This window comes from Cryptomeria japonica, chromosome 9 (genome assembly GCF_030272615.1).
Source record: "Cryptomeria japonica chromosome 9, Sugi_1.0, whole genome shotgun sequence".
In the NCBI taxonomy this organism is placed as follows: Eukaryota; Viridiplantae; Streptophyta; class Pinopsida; order Cupressales; family Cupressaceae; genus Cryptomeria; species Cryptomeria japonica.
The window spans coordinates 235,930,790-235,946,247 of NC_081413.1; positions in this window are offsets into that span (position 1 = coordinate 235,930,790).

A 15,458-nucleotide genomic window follows, 5' to 3' on the forward strand; every position below is an offset into this window, starting at 1 on the left:
GCCACCTCAGCATCATACTGCCACATGTCAACACCTGAGACTACCACATATCCTATCCGTACTGGTCCATGTTAGTAGTCTATGCCACATCAACGAATTGTACATGTCAGCTTGCCAACTATGCATGCCACCTCAACATCATACTGCCACATGTCAACACCTGAAACTACCACATATCCTATCCGTACTGGCATGCCATCATGATGATGTCAACATCCATACTTGGTCAACCTTTTCTACGCAATTTTGATTGACCATAACTTGCACATACAGACTTCGATTGATGTGATTCAAGCGACGTCAGAAACATCTCGACGAACTCTTCAACTTGGCACTGTTTTCGTCTGATTTGGAGATGATCAATTTTTTGGCCTTGAGTTTGAATCTGGAAACCTTGGTCCCGCTGAACTTTGACCGAGCATAACTTTTACATGCAGCCTCCTTTTGACGCGATTCAAGCTACGTTAGGATCGTGTCGGCAAGCTCTATCCAATAATGCTTGCTTCGTTAGGTTTTGAGACTGAAATTTTTAGGTCTTTTGGATCCTCTTGGATCATATTTTGAAATTTATTGCCTTCCACTTTGTTTTTATAAGTATCTAAAAGTTATTTTCTAAAAATTTTTGAAATAGCTGATAATTTTTTAGAACCACAACTTTTGATGAGTGCCCATGTGACCTCCTTTTTTTTTAAATTGAAGAGATTAGAAAGATCTATTGCCCAAAAATTTGTAATGCTATTTTTATCAATTTTTTTTTGACTAAACCTTTAAAATTTAATTATTTTTTCAAGGACTTATAATCTTTAAATTTTTTTATAACGTATTGTTTGAGTGTGATTTTTTTGACTATATAGTCCTCAAGATCTGTGTAAATATTTAAATATATACACACTTAAATGTAAACTTACTAAATATTAATCTTTTTTGGTAATTTTGATTATTCTGGACAATTTTAGGGGACTTTTAAAGTATGAATACTTAATTGGGTTTGAATTATTGTAAAAGGCTAACCTCACATCTAGAAAATAAGAATTTTGATCTCAACTTGTTTTAGGTAAATTAGGACACTAAAGGGAACACAAACTAGGATGACATCTTTAAGCAAGTTAAAATTTTAGTAATAGGCATGAATTGGGAAATTCAACATGGACTCCAACCAGACTAACTATTGATGTATTATAAATCCCATCATTTTCACCTTGCTACATCGATATAAATAAAGAAATGAATATTGTAGATCTAAACAAAATAACCCTAAAAGGAAATATGATGAATTGAGGCATACATACGACTCACCTCTCCTCAAATGCTAATAAAGAACAAATCTCTTCTTTAAAATACAACAAAAACAAAAAAAAAAATACATATATACAACATCATGCCTTTTCTAATAATTGTAATAACACAAACATTACAATAACTTACTATAGATATCATCTCTCTCTCTCTCTCTCACACACACACACACACACACACACACACACATTTCACACTTCCTTATTCTCTCACAAATATTTAGTCCATATTATTCCACATATGTTTCCACTCTTATCCCTCACTTTTCCCTCTTTATATAGTCTCTTTATGCATTTTCATAACGTCTTTCTATCATATGCTTTCATAATAACTCTTAATTATCTTCTTTCCACGAATTTGTCTTTTATTCTATAATATCTTACTCTTTATAGCTTATTTAAGCATATTAGAGGTGGTTTAAGGCTATTTAAGGGGCACATAATCGATATATGAGTCTAGAAATGACCCAAAATGACATTTGTAGTGCCTCACAACCCTATTTCCTACCAACAATGTCTTTATAGTTTAGAATGAGCTTCAGAAATCTTCTATACCAAATGATATATTTTTTTTTTAATCTCCATGTAAAATGAAAGAACAACTCTTCTTTGAGAGCCCACTTGTTCACGAAAGCATCAAAACCTCTCCTCAAATGCTAATAAAGAACATATCTCTTCTTTAAAATACAACAAAAACAAAAAATAAAATACATAAATACAACATCACACGTTTTCTAATGATTATAATAACACAAACATTACAATAACTTACGATAGATCTCTTCTCTTTTTCAAAACAAACAAATTATATTAAAAACAAATCACAATCTCCATATAAAATGAAAGCTCACCAACTTATTGAGATATCAAAACCTCTCATCTAATTTAACAAAACAAATCTCTTCTCTAAATACAAAAAGGCCAAAAACAATAAATATAATTACAACATTACACCTTTTCTAATAATTAGAGTAAATCCTCCTTATTCAAAAGAGGACACAAACGACAAATCCATCTCTCTCCTGCATTCAATCAGTATATTGTCCATCATTTTATCCTTCACTCTTGTCTTTGTCTTGTTTACTTTTTCTACTCCCATTAGAATGTCTGCAACATGCAGGATCAGTACAATACCAGCACGTGTTATGAGAGAAAAATGAACCAATACGAACACAAAAAGTTTCTGCAACTTATGACTGTTGTACAAAATAAGTGCAACTACTCCTATCGTTGGACACTGTTTTGCTCTGTTAACCCCACTTCACACTGCAAAGCGCCAATGAAAATCAGGTTCTTTTATGCACCACATTTCAACTGTCATTCCACACAACAATCACTGCACTGCAACACCTTGAAAAGCTAAAATGTCAGGATTCCAATTTTACAGTTTTCACACTACCAGACCAAATAACTTTGCTCAAAAATATCTAACCAATTATTGTTTTTGTATTCTATGTTTTGAGTACATTCAGTGATCTATTATCGGGAAGAAGATAATGAATGATTAGATTGTAGACATGACAAGAAAAGGGGAAGGGAGGAGAATTGGAGTGATCTATTATGGGGAAGAAGATAATGAATGATTAGATTATAGACATGACAAGAAAATGGGAAGGGAGGAGAATTGGAGTGATCTATTATCAGGGAGAAGATAATGAATGATTAGATTGTAGACATGACATGAAAAGAGGAAGGGAGGAGAATTGAAGTACGATGATGGTCATAGGAGGGAATTAAAACAGGAGAAAAAGAAGTAAAGGGAAAATAAAATATAAAAGAAAGATAAAAAACACAAAAGTAAACAAGGATAAGAAATGGAAGCATGTGAGTGAAACAAAAACAACAAAATAACAAACATAAATGATGTAAATGTACTCTAAGTTCTCTCACAAAATGACATTCTCGACCTTTCATCTTTAAGAATGATCTAATAGTTGATTCCATGTTAAAATGGTGAGTAGATTGCATAGACAAATTACATTATTATATGGAGTAAACACATTAATAATATGTAATATTATATTATTCATTAGGATATATAAAATATTTGATATCGAGTTTTTATATTTTTCTCCTTTTCCATATCATAAAATAATTAATCTTATGAAATTATCTTTACAATTAACCTTATAAGTTATTTATTATATTCTAACATTCTAATATCTATTTACGTAATATTTTTTTTTTTGTTAATAAAAGTGGATGAGAACACTAAAATTATATTAAATCTTTAGTTTTTTTACAGGTGTCTGGTTCAAAGAGCACTGAAGGGAAAGAACCGGTAAAAAAACCCTTCAGTATTTCTCAAGAGAACATAAGTCTATCTACCCATTACAAAAGCCCATAGGCATCCCAAATAAACCCCCCAGATACATAGCCAACCACATTAGATATAAAGGAAGCTATGAGAACTAGTCTAGAAGATAACATCTCAAAATGGAGCCAAAGATGTCCAACAAAATTTAGTGCCATTACCTCAAGAGCCAACCTGTCTATACACCACATGAGTCCAAGGCTCTGAAGAAAACAAAACTCAAAGCTAGAAGAGAACCAAGAATAAGTGATCCTGCCAGCACAAATATGGTGAGCAAACATATACCAATCTAGATAAGAAGCAATGAAGGATAATGAAGACCCTCAAGAAGCAGGATGAGACCGATCCAAAGAATAATCCAAAGCAAAAGCCAAAGAAGTAACAACAGGATAAGAAACCCTCTGCAACACCATGTTAACTGCTCTTTCCAATTCCTCAGAAAAAGCCACCATCCACTGATTTTGACAAGAACTCTCCATAGAAAACAGAGCATTTTGTTAGAAAGGAAAAGAAAACAAAGATAGAATGAATGCCATAATTGCATGCCATCAAGACTATAACAGAGAATGAGATAATCGAATCATAATTATCTTCCCATCATAAGAGAAAATAACGAGCAAGAAGCTTCTCAAGCAATGATGAAACCAACTCATGCCTCACAACATCCCCAATCATTAAAATACAACTCCCTAAATCACAAATCAACCACAGTGCCAGATGATCCAAAGAAAGGACCAATTACTATCATTAAGATACGAAACCCCATGGTAAAGGCATCAATCTTCCGACCACAAAGAAAAATGATTACCCCAAAAAATAGAGGATCTAACAGTTATTACTAACATACCCCTACCGAATAGATAATCATTAACATGTAATGAGTGGCGATACCCAACAGTCCCCAAATTATCAAAAGGAAATTGAAATGCCCACCAACAAAGATAACCAATGACCAAGCACACAACCAAGTAGGACAGACAAATAGTAAAACAAAGGCCCATTCAGTACCAGAACTACCAGCCAATCAAAAAATGCCCCTTCATCCTCCATACTTAATGAGGAGGTACTACCAAATATAGCCACAACAAAGATGCTGCCATAAGGCAGGACAACATCCCCCCTATAGCCATATAGGGAAGTGAAAAACCACATAAGCAAGGAGACGAGAGAAGACAATAGCATAGTAGGAATCTCAATCCGATAGTAGAAGCCACAACAACCTCCCTACTCCATGAGGAAATTCTAATAGGAAATGCCAACAACAAAGATATTGTCCCGAAGACCAACACCTTCACTACAGACACTAACTAAAGAAAACCACACCAAGCATAGAAAATGATGTAGGTTTCTGAAAGGAGGACCTACTAAGAAAGAAGCTTCATGCAAGAAACAAGAATGTCCGAAGGAGAAACCTCTAAGAAATCAACAACCTTATTCGCTAAGAAATCCGCAATGATGTTGATCTCCCTAAAATAGTGAGAGATAGAGAAAGTGGACAACCACTTTAATTGCACAAGAATGTGATCTAAAAAATACTGTAAATGCCAAGAGAGACATTTTTTGGCTACAACCGCCTGAAACGCCACCATTGAATCACCTTCAATAACAATATCTTTAATGTTTAATAAAAGAGCGAGATCAAGCCCAAAGGATAAAGCCTGGAACTCAGCCACATTATTGGTACCTTGACCAATATGTTTTCCCACGACTTTGATGATCTTTGAAGAATGATAAAAAATAACTACTCCAACACTAGACCTTCCCAGATTCCCCTTAGAAGCCCCATCAAACTAAAGTTTGAATGAAGGGAAGGGAGGAGGACTCCATTTAGCCATTTTACATTTAACAAGAGAAGATAGACCACCTGATATAGCCCCATGGGAAGGCATCAGACAAAGTGAAGACCATTTCCAATTGACCCAATTATCCCAATGAGATAAAGACCTGAGGTGATCTAAATTTTTATGGATGAAAGAATGTACCACCTCACTAATGGAGGTTTGGATTTTACCAATTACATCAATCAAGGTGGCAGATTTATGTTTGAAAATTCTAGAATTCCTTTCAAGCTAGAGATTCCAAATCACCAGTGATGGGGCCACAACCCAAAGGGATGAGTAAAACGAAGAGGAAAACAACAAGGGCCAAGCCATGAATTGCAAAAATAGATTAGGACAAATAGCAGAAGACCAACCAAGCATGCCAAACAACCAATACCAACACTTGGAAGAAAATGGACATAACAGGAAAAGGTGATCCATGGTTTCCATACAATAACCACAAAAAACACAAGGAAATACTGTTGTAATCCCAAGTCTGTCCAATCGCATCCCAGTGAGGACTTTATCTTGGACTGCCAACCAAGCAAATGACCCTGCTTTAGGAAGACAAGCCGAATGCTAAAATAGCTTAGAAGGCCAGCAAGAGGGTGAAGAAGTCTGAACCAAAGAATTATAACCATCTTTAAGTGAATATGAACCTGTAGCATTCTTAACCCAGACCAAGGAGTCCTCTTTATTGTGAAAAACAAGAGATCTTTTGTGAAGTTCTTCCACAAAAGCAAGTATAAGATTATTATCAATAGACAAGGGAGGAATATTCTTCCATTTAGCCACTACACATGGACCTGTGGAAACGATGTCAAAATAATCTGCAACAAAAGGCCCCCAAAGATCTGATAGAATACCGGGCAAAGGGGACCAGTCTCAGATAGCTGAAAGAGCAGGATGCCCATTCCAGACTTCATCCCAGAACCGGGCCTTTTTCCCATTATGAACAACCCAAGATAAATGTGGTAAAACAACCCTCCTACAAGATACCAAAAAGTTCCAGAATGAAGAACCCTTCGGAAGCGATGTAGCAGTAAAAATCCTCTCTCTGGAAGCACCCCTTAAATACTTAGCAAGCATGATGGAAGCCCATTTGCTATGAGGGTCTGCATATAACTTCCATACCAATTTCACCCCCAATACCTTATTCTGAATAGCTAAATCACGAATACCCGCACCCCCCAGCTCTTTGGGATGGCAAATATTGTCCCAAGCAAGGAGAGGGATCTTCTTCCTACCTCCCAAGTTATCATTCCAAAGGAAGGACCTAAGGGAAACCTCAATGTCCTTAATAACTTGAGTGGGAGCCTACAAAATAGACATCAAATATGTGGGGATGGCATTCAAAACTAATTTGATTAAAAGGATCTTACCAGTCATCGTAAGCCACTTATGGTTCCAGGAGGAAATTTTGGAGGTTATTGAGTGAACAACTTTATCCCAAAAGGAGGCCTTTTCTAACCCCAGAAAGAAAGAAATGCCCACATACATACAAGGAAAAGTCCCTACTTGGAAACTCCAAAAGCGGACGAGTCTATCCCTAACTAGAGGGGAGACATCATGAAAAAGACTTTGGACTTGTGATTATTAACTCTTTGTCCAGGAAAAGCAGCATAATCAGAGATAATTTTCTTTATAACTCGAGCCTCCCTTAGGGAGGCTACCCCAACCAGAAGCATGTCATCAGCAAACAAGAAATGGGATTGCGGGGAAAGGAAGCCATCCACTCTAATACCTGACCATAATCCAGATGTTGTAGCATTAAAGATGGCCCTACTTAACGCTTCTGCCAAAAGAATAAATAGAAAAGGAGACAAGGGAACCCCTTGCCTAAGTCCCCGGGAGGAAGAAAAAAACCTCGAAGGGGAACCATTAACCAAAACTAAGAAACAAGCAGAAGATATGCATGAAAACACCCACTTGACCCAATAGCGCGAAAACCCCAAATGATACAAAACAGTCACAAGGGATTGCCAATTAACATGATCATAAGCCTTAAGCATGTCTAGCTTAAGAATCATGGCCGGAACCTTTTGTTGAGATATGGAGTGTAGAATTTCATGAGCTACAATCGCACCTTCAGATGTCTCCCGATCAGGCACAAAGCCACCCTATTCCAAGGAAACTATCCGAGGAAGGAGCCTAGAAACCCTAACCAAAATTGCCTTAGTAAATTTTTTATATAAAATAGTACACAAGGCAATTGGATGAAAGTCTGAAAATGAGCTAGGATTGTCCACTTTCAAAATAATAGCAATAAGAGTAGTATTAATCTCTCTCAAAATTGACCTATTTCTTCTGGATTCCTCCAAGGCTAACAACACGTCATTTCCTATAAAATCCCAACACTTTTGAAAGAAAAGGGTCATAAAACCATCCGGGCCTAGGGCCTTTTCCGGATGCATTGAAAAGACTATCTCTTTAAACTCAGCCAAAGTAAAGGGAGCCATAAGCATCTTATTATCTTCTTGAGATACTAATGAGGGGATCAAATTCACAATCTCATTGTCTACTGCAACTGGATCCACTGTAAGAAGTGACTTAAAGAACCTAACGGCTTTGGAAGCAATATCATCCTCATCAACCGAACTATTACCATTAGAATCAATAATACAGGAAATTTGACTACGAAGCCTCTTGAGCTTAGAAGAGGAGTGGAAGAACTTAGTATTTCTATCCCCTTCGGAGAGCCAGAGGTCCCTAGACTTCTGCCTCCAATAAGAATCTTCCCTAGCCAAACTCTCAGTCAGTTGAAGATTCAACAAATTTAACCTATCGTACAATAGAGAGGACACGCCTAAAGCCATAATGCTCTTATTAAGTTGTTCAATTTCTTCCCGAATCCTGGCCTTTTCTCCAAAAATGTTCTTAAAATGCGTCACATTCCAATCCCTAATCCTATGCTTTAACAAGCCTAGTTTCTTAACAAGCTGAAACATTTGAGACCCAAGAAAAAATGGGGTCGAGCACCACCATTGCTTTAATGAAGGTAAGAAAGATTGATCCTGAAACCACATTGGCTCAAACTTAAAAGGTAACTTCCTAGGTGCCCTATCCTCAAAAATAGTAAATAGAATAGGGAAATGATCAGAGCTAGTAAAGGGGAGAATCGAGGAAACAAAATCCTGACCCGAATTGAACCAATTTTCTGAAACCAAAAAGCGATCCAGCCTTTTAGAGATTTGGCAAAAGTCTCTCCACATGTTGGTCCATGTAAATGGCCCATTAAGAGGTTTACAATCGACCAAATTTAAAGAATGAATAAAGTCGTAAAAGTCTAACATAGAATGTTTGTTAGGGATCATTCCCCCAACCTTTTCATCCAAACTAGAAATTGCATTAAAATCCCCCCCAAAAATCAGAAAAACATTATGCAGCAGAGCAGCAAGGGAAATCAAAAATTCCCAAAGGTTTCTTTTTTCTAAAACCCCAGACAATCCATAAACATTAAAAAGCTAGAATTTTAAATTAGATATCTTACTCTTGACCAAACCAAGCATCCAATTGGATGAGAAAGCAATTAATGAAAAATGTACACTAGAATCTTTCCAAAGGATCGCAAGACCGCCTGAAGAAGGAGATGCACAAAAATTCCATACTTCCCAAGAAGAGATTAACCTATCAACAGAAGATAAATTTGCATAATATGTATATTTTCATTTCAAAACACATTAAACAATAATTAAGAAACACTAAAGAGAACTTGAGGAATACAAAAATTAAATAATCTCTAAGAGAATGTTAGGAGGATGCGTTAAAGAATTGATAAATACTCCTCATAAAGAGATTGTCTTGTTTAGATACAACCATCTTCATGAGATGACAACAAGATGCAAATGTAATGAGTTTTAATTTTGAAAAAATGATTATATATTGGTTTTCTTTATGAAGATGCATAATTAGTGGATTTGCATATTTCTAAGAAAAAAACTGTCAACTATTTTTTTAAATATGTATTTATAAAAATTAGAGAAAAGGTAGTCAAATTAGAGTTAAAATGTGGTTTTTATTTTTTCCTCACAATGTCCCAAGATTTCATTTAGGATATAAAAAGACAAACAATTTTTTGTATGAAGTAAATGCAACATTAATAAGTCATGCACTATATGTCTACACACTTCAAATATTATAATCAAACACAACAAAATTCAAGGTATGTAATATCAATACACAAATCATGACAAAACAAGTGAAATATTTAATCATATCATGTGACAAGATCACCATGATGATCATATAAGGGGATATAGTTTCCCTTATAAAAAATAATAGAAATTATCCTATGATCATGTTCTCTCTTGAACGGAAGAGTTGAAATAAAATTTTAGCACACCACTTCAATTTGCAACCCATGATGACTTAATCAACATCCTATAGAACATGGAATCAATAATCCCTCATGAGATAGATTAATTGATAGATACAAAGCCTCAATCAATCAAATAATCAACTAGCCAGTCACACATTAGGGCACACATTTGTCAAAGCAAATAGCATTCTTACATAAACATTCATTTCTCTTTGAAATGTTGCTCCAACATTTGTCAAAGCGAATGGAATTCTTAAATAAACATATGTACCCCACAGTGTAGTGAAATTTATCTTGTATTGTTTTGATTCCTCCACTTCCACTTGGTTCTATCCTAAAAATCCATCCATGATGGATAATAACTCACAACTTGTTACTTTCAGCAATATTGCTTCCATGTTTTTGCAATGGATAGTTGTTCTTTAATGAAGATGCATTTAAGTGTGAAATCAACACAATATGGTATCACCATTATTTTTTCTCACTGGTACCATGTTGGAAACCCAAGTAGAGATTCAAATTGGTTTAACAATTCCCCCACCTCTGAGTTTCATGACCTCTTCTTGCATCTTGGGAGGTAAAGTATGATTTATTGGCCTATTTTTTTTGTTTGAAAGGCTTAGGTCCTAGTTTTAAAAGAATTTCATGTTGAAAGAAATCTTCCATATAAGCTTTAAAACATCATAAGATTGTGCAAAAACATGCATACATTTTCTAAGTAGGCTATCTAAAAATTTCTCACTTTGGGGGTCGACTTCTTTCCAATATAAAGCTTCTTTGGAGTGTTTTTATTACCAAGGTTAATTTTCTCTAAATCTTGGTCATTAGTAGGTGAAGCTTTTTCCACTTGACTGTCCTTGTTATCAAATACTCTCTCTAGAGTAATCAATCCCTTTGAAATATTTTTTTATTTGAATTGAATGATCTCACTTTCAAATAATATTTCTTTTCCATCCACTACTTCAAAAAGTCCTTAATTGACCTTGATACTCATCTATGTATTACAAAAATTTAACCTGATCTTTGTCATCATTAAAAACCTACCAATTACAAATATTTTCTAGAATTGAAGGCTTTATTTTGATCTCTACTTTAGATATATCAACCAATGTCACATCATCTAGCATTATGAAAACATTTGCAAAAGAATTTGCAATTACATTTATACACCTTTTAACCCAATCAATAGAAAATGCATCAAATAACTCAACAATGTCCCATACTGTTGATTTGTACTACTTTAATATACTATTATTTGATGCATATATTTTCTCCTTACTTGTGCAACTACCAACTCTAAATCACCTAAAACTCTTAGCAACTTATTCCCATGTTTTACAACAACATTTAATCCTAACAGAAGTGCTTCATATTCTGTTATATTGTTTGTACATTCAAACTTTAGAAGAAAAGAGAATTTGAATTTTTTTCCATTAGGTGCAACAAAAATAACTCCTGCACTAGAATCTTCTTTTGAACAAGCAACATCAAAACACATTGACCATAAAACACTATCTTTCTTAGATTCCTAAATTTATTAAACCATATGTTCTTTAATAACTATATTTTCTAGATGGAGAAAATTTATAACTGTCATAGTTTATATCAACAAAACATACATGTTCTATAGGTTCTGCATCCTCAATCAAGGTAGGTGACATGTTTTCTCTATCCAACCTAACAACTTTACCATTTATGGGGATCATTGAATAAGAAAAATCCAATTTCATACAACCACCCATTGTTGTATACCACTTTCTAAACATAAAATCCCTATATTGAGGTGGAACATCCACCATGGTGACTTTCACGTACTATTCTTCTCAAGAAAAGCAACAAGTTTGAACTCCACATCCCTTATAATCCCTATCACAAGCACTTCTATGGACACTTGGTTAAAGTTGTTCTCAAATAGACCTCTATAATTTCAACATTTAATTATTCTTCCAATCATATACTTGTACTTACTTTTATCAATATGATAATCAGTTTTCTTGATTGACAGATGAATTGCAGTACCTCTTATCAAGACTAGTGTCGTATCCTTGTGTTCTTCTACTCTCATCATTTCTAATAATGGAATTGAAACCTTATATGAAACAAAACTTGTTTCATGTAAAAAAAATATACTTTTGTAGAGGAACAATGAATTGATTTGTACTTGAATAATTACTCTTACCCTTTTCATGATTTTGAGTTGTTTTTCCATTAGCATTATTTGTGGAATTGCTATTATTTGCTGAAGAAATTTTTGTTTCTTATTGATCACTATTTGTACATGCATTTTCTAAGTTTTAGGATTTTTATCATTTTCTTCTATGGGTTTAGTGGAATTTTGTGCTTTGACAGAATTCTAGGCTTGCTTCATAAATAAGCTATCAGGTCTCACTTGGTCATCATTTTGGGTCTTGCTACTTAGATTACAAGTGCTCTAAAGCTAAGAAATTGCAATAGTTGTCAAGACTCTGATTTCTTCATTAGAAAGTCTTCTCAATCTCACATAGAAATTGTAAGAATCAAAACTATACATAGAAAAAACATTATCTTCATCATCAAAGAACAACTGTTAGAAACAACTTCCTTATATCATTTATATCTATATTTGCACCATTCTCCTCTAAAGAAGAATAATCACCACCATCTGACCCAAGCTAGTAGACAACATATTAATCTCATTAACTTCATTAAAAAGATAATTATTACATTCATCAGGAGGGTTGAAAGTAGCTTGGAATGACTAGGCAACCATACATTGCATTAGTAATGTGGCAATTGATAATCCATACATCAAGGAGTGTCATCAGCCATGTTAGCATTACCTCAAAATAATTCCCCCTAGACTCTTATCCTCCTATGAAATTTATTAAATATTGCAAGTTCAATTCAAAAAATATCCTCCTAAGGAATTTATTGAATGGTAGCTCAAAACAATTCTTGCTAGACTCACTTATCCTCCTAAGGAATTTATTAAATAATTCAAGTTCAATTCAATTGGATTGTGCAAATCTAAGTTATCGCAAGGGTTAACTAAAGATCTCGACACAATGAAAACACAAAATCAGTTTCATATTGCACCCTGATAGTTGCAACCAATGACAAACCTCGCACAAGTCCACCAACACATTATTAGTCGAGGTTAATCTAAACAAAATAAATGCATTAACACTATCAAATTTAATCAATTAAATTAAAAATCAAATGATATAATTCAATTATACAAAAACAAATTATTCACTCTTTTACCTGAATCCCCTTTTATATTTAATTACTTTTTGTCTAAAAGAACAATGCCATTGTTCAAAATGATTCAACTTAAATAAACTCACAGTATTCATCTACCATTTATTTCCATGCTTTCATCAATGTTAATGGCATTGAGAGTGAAACCACATACATGACAAATAGTTGCAAGATTTGTTGAATTTGATTGTATAGTGGATTACATTGTCCTCACATGTTTTATTTTCTTTCAAATTACTTGAAATTTGCTTCGGTAGTGGAACAAAGAATTTCTTTTAGAAAGGATTCCTTTAGTCCAAAGTTTCCTTTCCTAGAAGTGAACATAATTTCCTATGCAAAGATCAAACTTTAGAAATAAACAGACACAAATAAAGCATAAACAGACAACAAGCAACAAGAAGAATGATACTGAAACTTCAGATATCACAATCATTCTGTAGAAGCAATTGAGAGGTACAGGTGCCGTCCAATATCATACAAGAAAAAACAATGCTTCCAAAAAGTCTAGTCAGCTCCTTCATAAACAAACATATTCTTTTGGATAAGGTCATTAAAAAAATTGACTTAATCTGTTCCAACGTGTCTGGTTCTATGTGATGTCAGTCCTGAATAATCCACTTGTTATTAACGCTAACAATGGATACATATTACTAAAAGCTGATGTAATTTCATCCTCAACTAGACTTGCTGATGTAAAGTCAGGAAAATCCACTTGTTAACGCTAATAATGGAAATACAATAATTAAAGCAAAAAAATTCCATTACCCAACTCACTGTTCAGACTCAGGTTCAATAGCCACAGAACAAGAGAAAAGTCAAAACTTCAGATTTCCAGACCCACTTTATTTTTTTAATTTTAAACCCCATTCTGTGACTATAGAATGCCTCTCTGCATAATAAAATACAAATATTAGGAAAAAACGAGGTTGAGACTACTGCAACATTCCTTTTTTTCATGAAAAAAACTAACTCTATTGCTACTACAACATGACTATGTAAAAAATCTGTGGAGCTTTCTAGCTTCTGGAACTGCAAACTATGCAGGTCTCCAGAGCTATCTGAAGGACTGTGTAACTGTTGTCTATGAATTCCAGAGCTGTTCTGTTTGTTTAAGGTGAGACTCTATACCTATTGTTAAGTCATCGGGTTTGCCGAATTTCATGGTTGAAGTTTCAAATTCGGCAAATATTTAAAAAATGGATGAAGTTCGTTTAAATTCGTCATTAAATTATTGACTCTTTCTTATTGTCAAAATTTTCATTGGCCCACACAAATTTGTGTGGACCAGCTACAATAGTGCTCATTCCCTTCTAGACTTCCCTAATTGAAAGGGCTGCCTAGATTGTTTCTCTAGATGCAAACTTCACATCTACCATTTGGCTCTACAATGGTTGGTAAACTCCTAACCATATCCTTCTCAAACAAAACATTTAGTCTAGAATAACTTAAATGTGCACACCTTAGATGCCATAACTTTAAGGGATCCTTGATGACTATCTTGAAGATTGATTGTCACACTATACTGTTGTACATTTCTCATGCTTGGGACGAGCAACTACAAATTGAGATGATAAAATTGTTTGTATTTATAGAAAAAAAAAATTCTTTTCTTTGTCATTTGCATTGTTACTACCACATTCTTGTTCTCATTCTTGTCAAATATAACACACTCCTTTTTCCATTAGCACCTTGTAACCTATTTAGACCAATTATCCAATATTTAAGAGGTTGCACTTTATTCCTAGTAAAAAATAAACATTCTCAATCTCGTTTTTTGTCACTATACTTATGTGGATCATAATAGAGCCTTTGCCCACACCTAAACAGTTTCAATGTTCTCCATTTTAATCTCAAACTTAACATTCTTGTTAATAAATGCAAATAAATTCTCATTACCACTCATGTGACTATTGCATCCACTATCCAAATACCAAATTTAAATGCTGCCCTACTCACCAATGTTGCACACTATGAAGGCTTTTAATTAGTCAACTTTAACTAGACTTTTCCATCAGCCACATTTGCACTTTGTTTTAATTGGTCACGTTGCGTTTTTCAGCATTCACTTGCATAATGACCATATTTGTGACAATGATATCATTGCACATTGCTTTTATAATAACTTTGAGGGTACACTCTTAAGGATTTTCTCCGGAATCCCTGCCCTTCTATGGTCTCACCATTTGTCCAAAACTGGTTTATCAAGTATAAACTCTTATGAAATTCTGAAATAGACTTAGTGTCCTTCATTTTGAGAGTTTCAAAATCTCTCTGGAGGACCTAGATTTTAACCAATCTTACCTTATTAGTCCCCTAATAACTTGTTTTAAATATTTCTCAAGACTCTTTTGCCTTTGTCAAGACTACCTCTATCAAACTGAGGGCTTTTGCATCCTTTCTTCTTATCTCCTTCAACTGAGTCTTAGGGACATTTGTGAGAGCTACATACAGTATTGGTTCTACTAGATCAG